Source organism: Azolla caroliniana, unplaced genomic scaffold (genome assembly GCF_043228905.1).
Source record: "Azolla caroliniana isolate FFs.n. ecotype wild unplaced genomic scaffold, voAzoCaro1.0.p SCAF_20, whole genome shotgun sequence".
NCBI lineage: Eukaryota > Viridiplantae > Streptophyta > Polypodiopsida > Salviniales > Salviniaceae > Azolla > Azolla caroliniana.
This window is the reverse complement of record NW_028230455.1, coordinates 659,824-672,157: the sequence shown is the minus strand read 5'-3', so window position 1 is coordinate 672,157 and position 12,334 is coordinate 659,824.

The window sequence follows — 12,334 nt, the reverse complement described above, 5'->3', positions numbered from 1 at the left end:
TCCGGCGGATGCCGATCCGGATCTGGTTGAGCTTGCCGCTCAACACTCCCCCTCATGCTTAACTTGTGGTTGGATCGTAGGGTCAGTCTCCATGGCAGCCGGTCCTTCCACCGGGCTCCTTCTGGCGTCACTTTGCCTTGCTCGCCCTCTTCGTCCGGTCCGGTCCCGTTTGCCGCGACCCTTCTATTTCTGAGCATCTCGACCTACTCGGTCACCTTGTCTGCTCAACAAGCCCAAATAAGCTCCCTTGCTGTTGTGACATCGGCGCTTGTCGACTCGCCGATTCCTTCGTGTTGGCGTTGACTTTTGCTGCCATCTCGTCCTCTTGGCCTTGAATTGATCCGGTTCTTCCGAATCCGTTTGTTGAACCGAATCGGCTATCTCCGATTCGTTCCAACTCTTGTCTGAATCGGTCGCTCCCGATTCGTCTTCCAGTTCCACGCCCTTCACCACATTGGGTCATGTCCGGGTCTTAGCCTTCTTCTTCCAGTCGGCTCTGTCCTTCTTGACTCTGCCGCTGCTGCCGCTTGTTCCGACTTGTTCGGATGTGCTGACTTCCTTCGTCGACCCGGCCTCCTTTTCCTTCTTGTCTGCCCCTCTTCCGGTTCTTCCCTTACTAATGCCAGCAACAGTTTCTTTGCCTTTGCCCGTTCTGGTGCCTTTGCTACCCTTTCTCCCCCTCAAGTGCGGCACGTTGTCGCGAAGTTTCGCGAGTACGTGTAGATCCTAGGCGGGACCACGGGGGTCTTGGACTAGGGAGAAGAGGAGTAAGGTTAAGACAACGAAGATTAGCTCATAGCTCAAGAGGAGAAGAGAACGAATATGACATTATGATAGAAGAAGAAGAAGAAGATGCAGTCAAGATACTCAACAAGAAGTTCTATTAAGAAATGAATGATTACAATAATCATGGTCGCATAGGCCGCACCCCACGATATATGAAACCGTAAGCGAATTAGTCATAAGAAGAAGAAGAAGAAAACCCTAAGCGAACCCTAACCCTAAAGCGAAATGGGAAGAAGGAGAACCCTAGACTAAGTGGTATACCTCACTCACACTCAAAATTAGGCAATCCCTTCAAATGTGACCCCTCACTCCCATTTATAGATGTAAGGGGTGAGGCCCAATACAAGATGAGTGGTCAAATTCTCCCTTCTCCTTTTCAAAGGAGAAAATTTGATCTCAATCTTGAGACCGTCAGCCATAACTCTCACTCATCACCCTCTCTTTTCCGTCGCTCGCGGGCCAAGTCGTTGCCGACCGCTCCCCTTCATATTGCCGACATACCCACTTTGGTTTCGCGTATCTGTATGCCTCCATTAGAGCTCCCTCGAAGGACTCCCATGACTCGTGAGCTTCTTGAAGCTCCTTGACCTCTTTATGCACTGATAAGGCCGCCACTTGACAAAAATACTCTAGCCGCATCACTTCGTCCACGCCTCACTCCGTCATCTCGGCATCGTACGCTTCCAAGAACCTCGGGACATCGTCCCCGTTGAATCGGCCGACTCGATCGACCACCCTCTCGACGGCTTGTTGAGCCGCATCTCGCCTCGCCTTTTTCCGTCGCGCATCCATTACGATCTTTGCCATCATCTCCTCGAAGTCGAAGTCTTCTTCCATCTCCGTCCTCCATTGCCGCCTCTTCACGTCGGGTTCACCAAAGATGTCGCGAAGTTTCACGAGTACGTTGTCGGGGTTGCTACGCCCTTGCGTGTAGAAAGGAGGAGGGACCACGGGGGTCTCGAACCGAAGAGCAAGAGAGAGAGGAGTAAGAGAGAGAGACCCGATTACACAGAACCGAAGATCCGATTGCGCAGAACCGACAATTGCACAGGGACACGGCCCAACAAACAGAGATCACAAATAAACGCCGACGCAGATGGACGCAACAACGAGAGATATGTACTTATGAATGCAAGAAAATAACAGACTAAAGCATTACAACCCACAGTGGGGCACAAAAAAAAATAGATACTAACGAAACGAACAGGGCGGCGAACAGCTGCCGACCCCTGTATGTCGCGACGCACAGAAAGGGAAAACAGGTCGGAGGTGCTGCAGGACGCACTCGGGGCGTTCCACGGAGCTGCGCAGGCCTCCTCGAAACCTGCACAGGTACGCGATGGAGCAGAAGACAGAGAGAGAGCAGGAGTGAGAGAGAAGCTCCGAAATCGGTTCGGCAGCACTTCGTCCTCTCCGCGGGAGATGCCCCCACTTCTATTCTTCCTCTTCCTTTTATAGCCCGTCAAGGGGCCGTTTGGCATTAACTGCATACCAACCGAATCTTCCCACCTAGGATCCTCGTATGTACCTACTTCGTCCTTAGGTACTTCTTGGCGCGCGTGTGTGTGTAGAGCCGTTTCCCACGCCTTGTTCCTCCGATTCCTCTTGTGGGCGGTTTTCTTCACGACATCCGCCCCCACCTAACCGCGCATCCACCGGCATGCGCCAAATTAAGTTGGCACGGAGAAAACCGGCCCGCCTTTATTCTTCGCCTGCCGGCCCTTCCTCGGCCTCGGATCGGTCGTCGCTGCTGTCCAGGAGAATCGGGTCGGGTTCGTCGTCGTGCCGCTTCTTGAAAGCTTTGATCCTCTTCCCGGCCACGGGTATCGCTATTCTCGTACCGTCGAGCTCCGCCAGATGATACGTCCTGTTGTCGTTGGCGCTCTGTACCGTGTACGGCCCGAACCATCTCTGTGCGAACTTCCGCGTTGCTCGGTGCTGGTTGTCGAGGCTGCTGTCGTAGACGAGCAGCCAGTCACCTTCGTCGATTTTCTTCGGTCGTAGCCGGTGCGTTCGGTCGAACCGGGCTTTGTTCTTTGTCCTCGCCACCCGGAGCTTCTCCGCAGCCAGTGCCACGTCCTCCGGTCTCCGCTCGAGCTGTCGTATACGTGCGGCCAACAACTCCTCCCGGCTCATCTCGACCCTCCAGTCGACCGTTGCCCACGAGGAGATCGTCCGTTCAATCGGCATGATCGGCTTCTGGCCGAACATGAGCTCCGTCGGCATGTACCCGGTTACCGAACTGTGCGTGGTCCGGTCTGCCCACAAAGCATAAGGTAGCAGCCGGGGCCAGTTACCGACTCGGCCTCCGCATGCCCGAATCAACGCCTTGACGATCGGTCCGTGTCCGCGCTCCACCTTTCCATTCGCCTCCGGATTGTACGCAGTGGTGAGCGAGAGCTTGACTCCAAGCCGGTCGAACAGCTCCGCGGCCTCTTCGGCGTCCAACTCCCCTCGGTCAGCCACGATCTTCCCGACGCATCCGTACCGGCATATCACGTCCTCGACTAGGAACCGACACACGGCCGCGGTCGTCTTGTTCTGAAGGGCTCGGCCTTCCACCTGGTTCATCAGGTCTTCCCGCGCTAGGACCAGATACCGCATCTGTCCTACCCCCATCGGCATCGTCACCAGATCTACCATCCATTTGAAGTGGATAGTCGGAGGGTACGTGGGGTGAAGCCCGTCCCGGTGTCGGACTATCGAGTGCATCTGACAGCTCTCGCAAGTTGACACGAACCGATGCACGTCCCGGTACAATCCCGGCCACCAGTACTTCCCCTTCAGCTTCTCAAACGTCGCCCACGTTCCACGGTGTCCAGCCCAAGGGCTGTCGTGGTAGGCCGCCAGTAGCTCCTCCCGTACTTCCTTCATCGCCACCACCCGGAGCGGGACGCCGTCCTTCTTCTTCGGGTGCTTCCATAGATGCCCATCTCGGAGAAAGAATCGATATGCTTTCTTCCGGATCCGGTTGGCCTCGTCCTTCGTCCATGACGCATCGGGCGTCATTGTCTTCAAAAACCCGCCGATCTGCAGCCACTCCCCGTCGTACTTGCTCGCGTCGAACTCGTTAAGCGCCGGAGTGCTCACCCCGTCGGTTGTTATGTATGCCGCCTCGAAGAAATCCACGCCGACTTCTTCGTCTTCCGAAACCATGCCGCCCTCGTCGTCGAACCTCGCCCTCGAAAGCATGTCGGCCATGGCGTTGTCTTTCCCGGAAATGTGTCGTATTTCCGGGTCCAGGGACTTGACGTACGCTATCCACCTGAGCATCGCCAGGTCCGGAGTCGCGCATCCGGAAACCATACCGAGAATCGGCAGGCAATCCGTCTCGATGATCACTTCCGTCCCTATCAGGTAGTCTTTGTCGGCCTTAACCGCCGAAACAATACCCCAGAGTTCGCGTTTAACCTGGGCGTATCCTCGCTGCCGTTCACTGAGGACTTTCGCGCCGAATCGGATCGGAAACCGATTGCCGTCCTCGTCTTCCTGGTTCACGACCCATCCGATCCCAGTCGGACTGGTATCCACCGTTATGAATACCGGGGTACCCTTCCCGTATACCGCCTTCCGGAGTGCCGGTGCCGCTGCAAGGGCCTCTTTCAGCTTCCGGACCGATTCCGCGTGCTCGTCTAGCCATTCGAACCTTCGCCCCTTTTTCAGCAACCCGTACAGTGGCTCCGCGACGTGTGCGTAATGCGGGATCCATATATGGTAGAACGCGCATGCCCCCAGGAATCTCCGTACTTCCGTGACCGAGCTGCAGTCGGGCTTCATCGCGGAGATGGCTTCTACCTTTGCCGGAGACGGTTTCCGGCCATATGGTCCGCACAGGTGTCCGACCACCATGATTTCTGACTGCCCGAAGGCCGACTTCTCCCCGGAGAAGGTGAGTCTCGCATCCTCTAGCCTTTGCAGCACCTTCTCGCAGTCGTCGATGTGCGTCGCCACGAATCGCCGGCATCCGTCCGGCCCGATCGTCTCGTCCTTTTCTTCCACCGGGCATCCCTTGATCGGGATGTCGTCCAGAAACGGCATGGTGATGTCCGGGATACAGTCCCTCAGAACCTTGTTCATCGCATTCACCATGTGGGCCACCGAGTTGGTCCCTCCTTGCGGCAGTGTACACATCCGAACTAGGCCGAGGGGAGTTCGCATCGTCGTAATGTCTCTGCTCTCCACGGCTAGCTGGAACTGGTCGTACCCTGAGTATAGATCCCCGACCGAGTAAATTGACCTTCCGGCGAAGGCCTCCGCGAACTCGTCTATGGTCGGTCCGATCCCTGCGTTCCGAATGGTCACTCGATTGACCGGCTGCAGGTCCTGGATGAAGCGCAACGAACCGTTTTTCTTCGGTACGGTAAACCATCGATTTGAATATGGGGCGCTCGACGGCTCGAGAATTCCCATATCAACTTTCTGCCTCAGCAGCTCCATCAACTTCGGGATGTGAGCTCTCGGAACCGGAATTGGCTTGAGATTCCATGGTACATGCGGTACCGTGAATATCACCATCGGCTCCACGATCGTCGGGTCAACGCACCCGATTTCCTCCGGCGAGAATGCGAAGGCTTTCCCGTGCCTTCCGAGCATTCTCCGAAACCGGTCTTCCTCCGCCGGCAGTAGGAACTCGCCCCCACCTATTTTGAGCTCTCGGAGCGTCTCGTCGGTGAAGGTGTGCCCTATGCAGGCCGGATCTCGTAGACTAGGGTCCGATGCAACCCCTTTGACTCTCGACGCACTGTCCTCCGGTAAGGGTGCCGCGACTGGCCTTACCTTCCGGTCCACAGTCTTGTACTTGGTGCTTACGTGGGCCGTCCGAACTGACTCGAGCCCTCGACCGAAGTCCGCGATGACTTCGTACATCTCCTCGGAACACACCGGTATCGTCCGGTCTTCGTTAAGGCCTTCTTCGACTACCTTTCCCAGCATTCCCAAGGTGTCGCCGAATGAGACCGCCTCCACGGCCCCGTTGATTTCCTCGTCCGGGCCGAGAACTCCGCACGCTCGAAGTCTCCCCTCCGCCTTTGCCTTCTCTCGGCCTCCGATGCCGACTATCTTACACGCTCCGCTGTCGGAGAACAAAAATTCCCTACCTATGGTACAAGGTTTCTTCGGTTTTATCGTACAGGTATGGGGTTTTCCCAGGGTGTCCGGACTGTCGCGGCCCCACGCCTTGGCAGCCCTCTCTAAAAATCCTCTCGGTTATCGGAACCGAGGGAGTCGCGGTTACGCTCATGGTTCGGCCTAACCGTCAAAAACTGGACCGAATGGCGCCCGTCCTGGCTCTTGACCCGCGCATAGGCCGAACCGTTGTCCAGCACCTTGGTCTCCATTCGAGCCGCCGTGATGTACGGCTCTCCCAGTATGACGGGGTGCGATGACGACTCCTGCACGAAGAAGTGCTGGTCTATCTCGACATCGTCGATCTTGACCCGTACATTCGGGCAGGCCCCGTGAAGTTCCTCGGTGGCGCGCGTCGCTGCCCTTATCTTCCACCCGTGCTTGGTGTTGATCGGCCATTTGCCCTTCTTATAGAAGTCCATGGACATCAGGTTGATTTCCGATCCGTGGTCCACCAAAGCTACTACCGGTTCCTGGACATCGCCGATCTTTACCGGGGTTTCCGTGGTCGCTCGGGCCCAGTGTGGCCGCGAATAGTGGCTCTCCGCCCACTCGTCTTCCAGCGCCATGTCGTCCAGGTGCGTCGTCCGCACTTCCACCGGTCTTTCCGGTTCTGCCTCCGTTGACAGCCTCTTCCGTTTCACCAAGTCCACGATGGAGTCGTGGAACTCCTTCTTGGCGATTCCCAGCACCTCCCGTAGCGACAGCTCCACCTTGCTGTCGAGAATCCGTTCCTCCAGGACCTTTCGTAAGTCCGTGGTTCTTTCTATCTCCGTCCCCAGACGGTATCCGCCCTTCTGGGGTTTATCTTGCGTACCGGCCCCGCCGGCTTCGTCCCGTCGTGGCCCGGACCGGGTCTCGTATCGTTGTGAGGGCCCGGTCGTCCCGGGTTTCCCCACCCGCTTCTCTTCTACTAGAGCCTCGTAGTTCCGGCAAGCGGCTTCCACGAAGCCCGTCTTTTCCTCGACCGGGTCGCTCCACCCGGTCATCTCCCGTACCCGTTTCTCCGCACGGTCCGATTCCTCCCTTTTAAGCCCTGCACCGGCAAGGCCTTCCAGCATCGTCGGCCAGAATCCGGCTTTGCTTTCCTTTCGGGCCTCGCCACCCCCGACTCGAATACCGGCCGACGCCGAGTAGTGGACGGTTTCCGCATGTCGGGCCGCCGCCTCTTCCATCAACCTCTTCATTCCGCCTCGCCCGTCGTTTCGGTTTAGGGCCCTTCTCGTGTCGTTGGCGTGAACCCGGCCTTCCCATAGGTACACCACCCGGTTCCTCAGCGCCTCTGCGAAATCGCCGCAGTCTTTCCGGACGTGGCCGACCCCGTCGCACCACATGCACCTGTTCCCTGCCGCCGGCCGTCGGTCACGAGCAGGACCTCCGCCTTCTCTGCGGGCTTGTGCGATTTGGAGGTCTTTTATCGCCCTCGTCAGTTCCTCCAACGCAGCCCCTCCAGTCGAGCCTCCGATCACGCCGGTCGGAGCTGAACCGGATTCCAGCCACTCCCGAGTCTCTTCCCTTCGCACCGGCTGCGCCGGCTCGAGTTTCCTCGCCGCGACTGAGCCCGACCCGGTTGCTCTGTCATCCTCCCATTCTCGCCGTTTGTCGAAACGGCCGCAGGCTCTCTTGACCGCCGCCCAGTCGGCCGTCAGCCCGTCTTCGGTTTCTAGCAGGGCGCCCACGTGACTCCGATCCCTCTCGTCAACCGATTTGACGAACAGCAGGACCCGGCTTGTATCCAGGACCATCCTGTCAAGCGCCGAAAGGCGCGCGAAGTTCTCCTCGAACTCCCGGAGGAGAGCCGACGCATTCCTTCCTTTCCCGGGAGACTCCACCCACTCCATGAAGCTCCGCTTCGAAAGCCGGAGCGCGTCGTCCAGTCCGTATTTTTCCAGGAGCCGACCTTCGAACTCCTCCCAGGTACGGCTCTCCGCCCGCACCTCGAGCACCTCCGCGTGGATGCTCGGCATCGCCACTCGGGGAAAACCGGCAAGACGCCTGTCTTCCGGAATGTCCCGCATTAACATTTCCGCACCGTAGGACGCCAGGTACTTCGTGGCATCCTTTCTGGTGAATCGACCGATCGTTCCGACGACCGCCTCAATAGCTCTATCGAGGGCGCCGGTGCCCTCGCGCGCGCTTACTATCCGATCCACGGCCGAAGCCATGGCCTCTGCAAGATCCGCCCCTTTCATTTCCTACTCTTCTGCCGCCTCTTTCACGTCGGGTTCACCAAGATGTCGGGGTTGCTACGCCCTTGCGTGTAGAAAGGAGGAGGGACCACGGGGGTCTCGAACCGAAGAGCAAGAGAGAGAGGAGTAAGAGAGAGAGACCCGATTACACAGAACCGAAGATCCGATTGCGCAGAACCGACAATTGCACAGGGACACGGCCCAACAAACAGAGATCACAAATAAACGCCGACGCAGATGGACGCAACAACGAGAGATATGTACTTATGAATGCAAGAAAATAACAGACTAAAGCATTACAACCCACAGTGGGGCACAAAAAAAAATAGATACTAACGAAACGAACAGGGCGGCGAACAGCTGCCGACCCCTGTATGTCGCGACGCACAGAAAGGGAAAACAGGTCGGAGGTGCTGCAGGACGCACTCGGGGCGTTCCACGGAGCCGCGCAGGCCTCCTCGAAACCTGCACAGGTACGCGATGGAGCAGAAGACAGAGAGAGAGCAGGAGTGAGAGAGAAGCTCCGAAATCGGTTCGGCAGCACTTCGTCCTCTCCGCGGGAGATGCCCCCACTTCTATTCTTCCTCTTCCTTTTATAGCCCGTCAAGGGGCCGTTTGGCATTAACTGCATACCAACCGAATCTTCCCACCTAGGATCCTCGTATGTACCTACTTCGTCCTTAGGTACTTCTTGGCGCGCGCGTGTGTGTAGAGCCGTTTCCCACGCCTTGTTCCTCCGATTCCTCTTGTGGGCGGTTTTCTTCACGACAACGTGTAGATCCTAGGCGGGACCACGGGGGTCTTGGACTAGGGAGAAGAGGAGAAAGGTTAAGACAACGAAGATTAGCTCATAGCTCAAGAGGAGAAGAGAACGAATATGACATTATGATAGAAGAAGAAGAAGAAGATGGAGTCAAGATACTCAACAAGAAGTTCTATTAAGAAATGAATGATTACAATAATCGTGGTCGCATAGACCGCACCCCACGATATATGAAACCGTAAGCGAATTAGTCAGAAGAAGAAGAATAAGAAAACCCTAAGCGAACCCTAACCCTAAAGCGAAATGGGAAGAAGGAGAACCCTAGACTAAGTGGTATACCTCACTCACACTCAAAATTAAGCAACCCCTTCAAATGTGACTCCTCACTCCCATTTATAGATGTAAGGGGTGAGGCCCAATACAAGATGAGTGGTCAAATTCTCCCTTCTCCTTTTCAAAGGAGAATATTTGATCTCGATCTTGAGACCGTCAGCCATAACTCTCACTCACCTAGCCGTCCTATTCAATGCCCATCACTCCTACACTCTTGTTCCTTATGTACCTCTCCCTAGTCTACAAGTGCACATCACATTTACTCTCCACGAATTCCGTGGTGCCCCTTTGGCACCTTAGATTATTACCCTTCCCTTACATTTTGGCTATCTTATTCTTATTACACAAATATACAAGTGCATGTGCACATGTTGCACACCACCGATTCACCCTTTCTATCCTGGTTTCATACTGTGGCCGGAAATCTGCGCGACAACGTCGACATGCTGAACACCAAGCATTTCGGTAAAGTGCTGCAACTTGTCCGATCCAAGCGGTTTGGTGAAGATGTCGGCAACCTGCCGATCCGTCTGAAGATACCGAAGTTCTACTTCACCGCTTAGGACCTGCTCACGCACGAAGTGATAATGCACTTCTATGTGCTTTGTGTGAGCATGGAACACGGGGTTCTTGGCATGCTGCAATGCTGCTCATATTGTCGCAATAGATCAGGATTGGGGTCGGTACCTCGATCCATAGGTCTTGCAGCAATCCCGGAAGCCAAATGGCTTCACAGGTGGCAATGGTAGCGCCTTGGTACTCAACCTCAATGCTCGAAAGGGCCACTGTTGGCTGCTTTTTGCTGCTCCACGTAACAACCGCGCTACCAAGGGAAAATATATAACCAGAAGTTGATCGGCGATCTGATGTATCACCGGCCCAGTCGGCATCCGTGTAACCGACTATCTCTTCGGTTATACCTCGCTAGTATAACAGTCCTCGGTCCTTCGTGCCGCCCACATACCGCAGTATTCGGTGCTCGCACTGAAGATGCTCTACGGTCGGCTTCTGCATGAATTGGCTAATCACATCGATCGGATAGTTGATGTCGGGTCGGGTGATGGTCAAATATATAAGGCTTCCGACAATTTGTCGTAATCGTTTCTCATCGTAGGCCGGTCCGGAGTCGGGACGAAGCTTTTGGTTCCAGTCCAGGGGTGTGGAGACCGGTCGGCATTCCGGCATGCCGAACTTGTACAACATATTCAACACATAGTGTCTTTGGGAGAGCAATATGTCGTCGGGGGTTCGGATCACCTCGATCCCAAGGAAATAGTGAAGGTCCCCCAAGTCCTTCATCTCAAATGCGTCCAACAGCTGGGCCTTAACTCGGTTGATTTCATCGAGTCCGGGTCCGGTGATGACTAGATCATCAACATACAACAAGATGCAAACCGGACCATTCGGACCTTGTCGGATGAACAGTGAAGAGTCGGATTTGGAGGCCACAAACCCCATCTTACACAACCGGTGCGTGATCTTCGCATTCCAAGCTCGGGAGGCTTGCTTTAGGCCATAAAGTGACTTCTTCAGGCGGCATACCGCCGACTTGTTCATCTCCGATTGGAAACCGGGGGGTTGTATCATAAAGACCTCTTCTTCAAGATCTCCTTGAAGAAATGCATTCTTCACATCCATCTGGTGAAGATGCCACCCCCTTGCCGCTGCAACTGCTAGTACCACACGAACCGCCGTCATCTTTGCTATTGGGGCGAAGGTCTCATCGTAGTCGATTCCGTGGGTCTGCGCGTATCCCTTCGCCACTAATTGGGCCTTGTACTGGTTAACCGAACCATCGGCATTGTACTTTACCTTGGACACCCACTTACATCCGATCGGTTTACAATGTCGGGGAGGGTCAACTAGGTCCTATGTGTCGTTGGCATCAAGTGTCCGCATTTCTTCCTCCATAGCGGCACGCCAATTGGCATCCTTTGCCGCTTCCGCGTAGCTCTCCGGCTCCCGCACTTCCGCCACCTTGGTCATGTATGCATAGTGATGCACCATGTACTCATTGTAACCGTATTGCATAACAGGTTCCTTTTGGCGGGTTGACCGACGTAACTTGGTATTACCCGGTTTGGGGCCCTTCTTGACCAGGTCCTTTCCGGAGTCGGATTCACTCCGATCTGACTCAACGTTGCCGGTTTCGTATTCTAGCATCTTCTTCTTCCCCTTCTCTTTGCGAGTGAACCGTCTCCTCGGTTCCTTGCGCAGGGAGAGTACGACAGAGTCTCTACTACTCGTCGGTTCCTCATCCAACTGGTCATCCTAACTCAGCCGCTCATTCGGTCCACTTAGCCGGAATGAGATCGAACTCTTCTAGAGTGCCGAGGTTTTCATCTTCTATCTGGACCGGTTCAGGCTCACTAGCCTCATCCTTCGATGTCGGGTCGGGGTCGGAAGTCGGAGCCGGTAAGGCATACCATGATGTCTTCTCATCAAACTCAACATCCTAGCTAACTCGGACCTGCTTCGTTCGGGGGTTATAACACTTACACCCCTTTTGCTCATGCGAGTAACCGACCAGGATGCATTTCTCCGACTTTGCATCCAACTTCCTCCGCTTCTCATCCGGCACATGCACACATGCAATGGTACCGAATATCCGAAGGTGTCACAAATTCGGCTTGCGCCCGAAATATAGCTCATGTGCTGACTCCTTGTCACTGATCCGGTTTTGGATGTACACGGCCATCCGAACCGCCTCCTCCCAGTAGAAATAGGGCATGATCTTCTCTTCTAGCATTGCCCTTGTCGCGTCAACAATCAACCGGTTCTTCCTCTTGGCCACACCGTTTTGCTCCGGTGTGTATCTGCAACTGAACTCTCTTTGAATTCCTTTTTGTTGTAGATAACTGTTGAATTGGTCGGAAAAATATTCTTTCCCGCCATCCGACCACAAGCACTTGATCTTCCTCTCCGTTTCCCGTTCAACCAGACTTTGCAGGTTCCGGAAACACTCAAAGACTTCGCTCTTCCACTCAATGAGGTAGATCCATGTGTGCCGGCTGTAGTCGTGGATGAAGGAGACGAAATACCGATTCCCGCCAAGACTAACGTTCTGTGTTGGTCCCCATACATCCGAATGAATAAGGTCGAGCTTGTTACGCCACGGTTTCATTCGGTGGGGAATGGA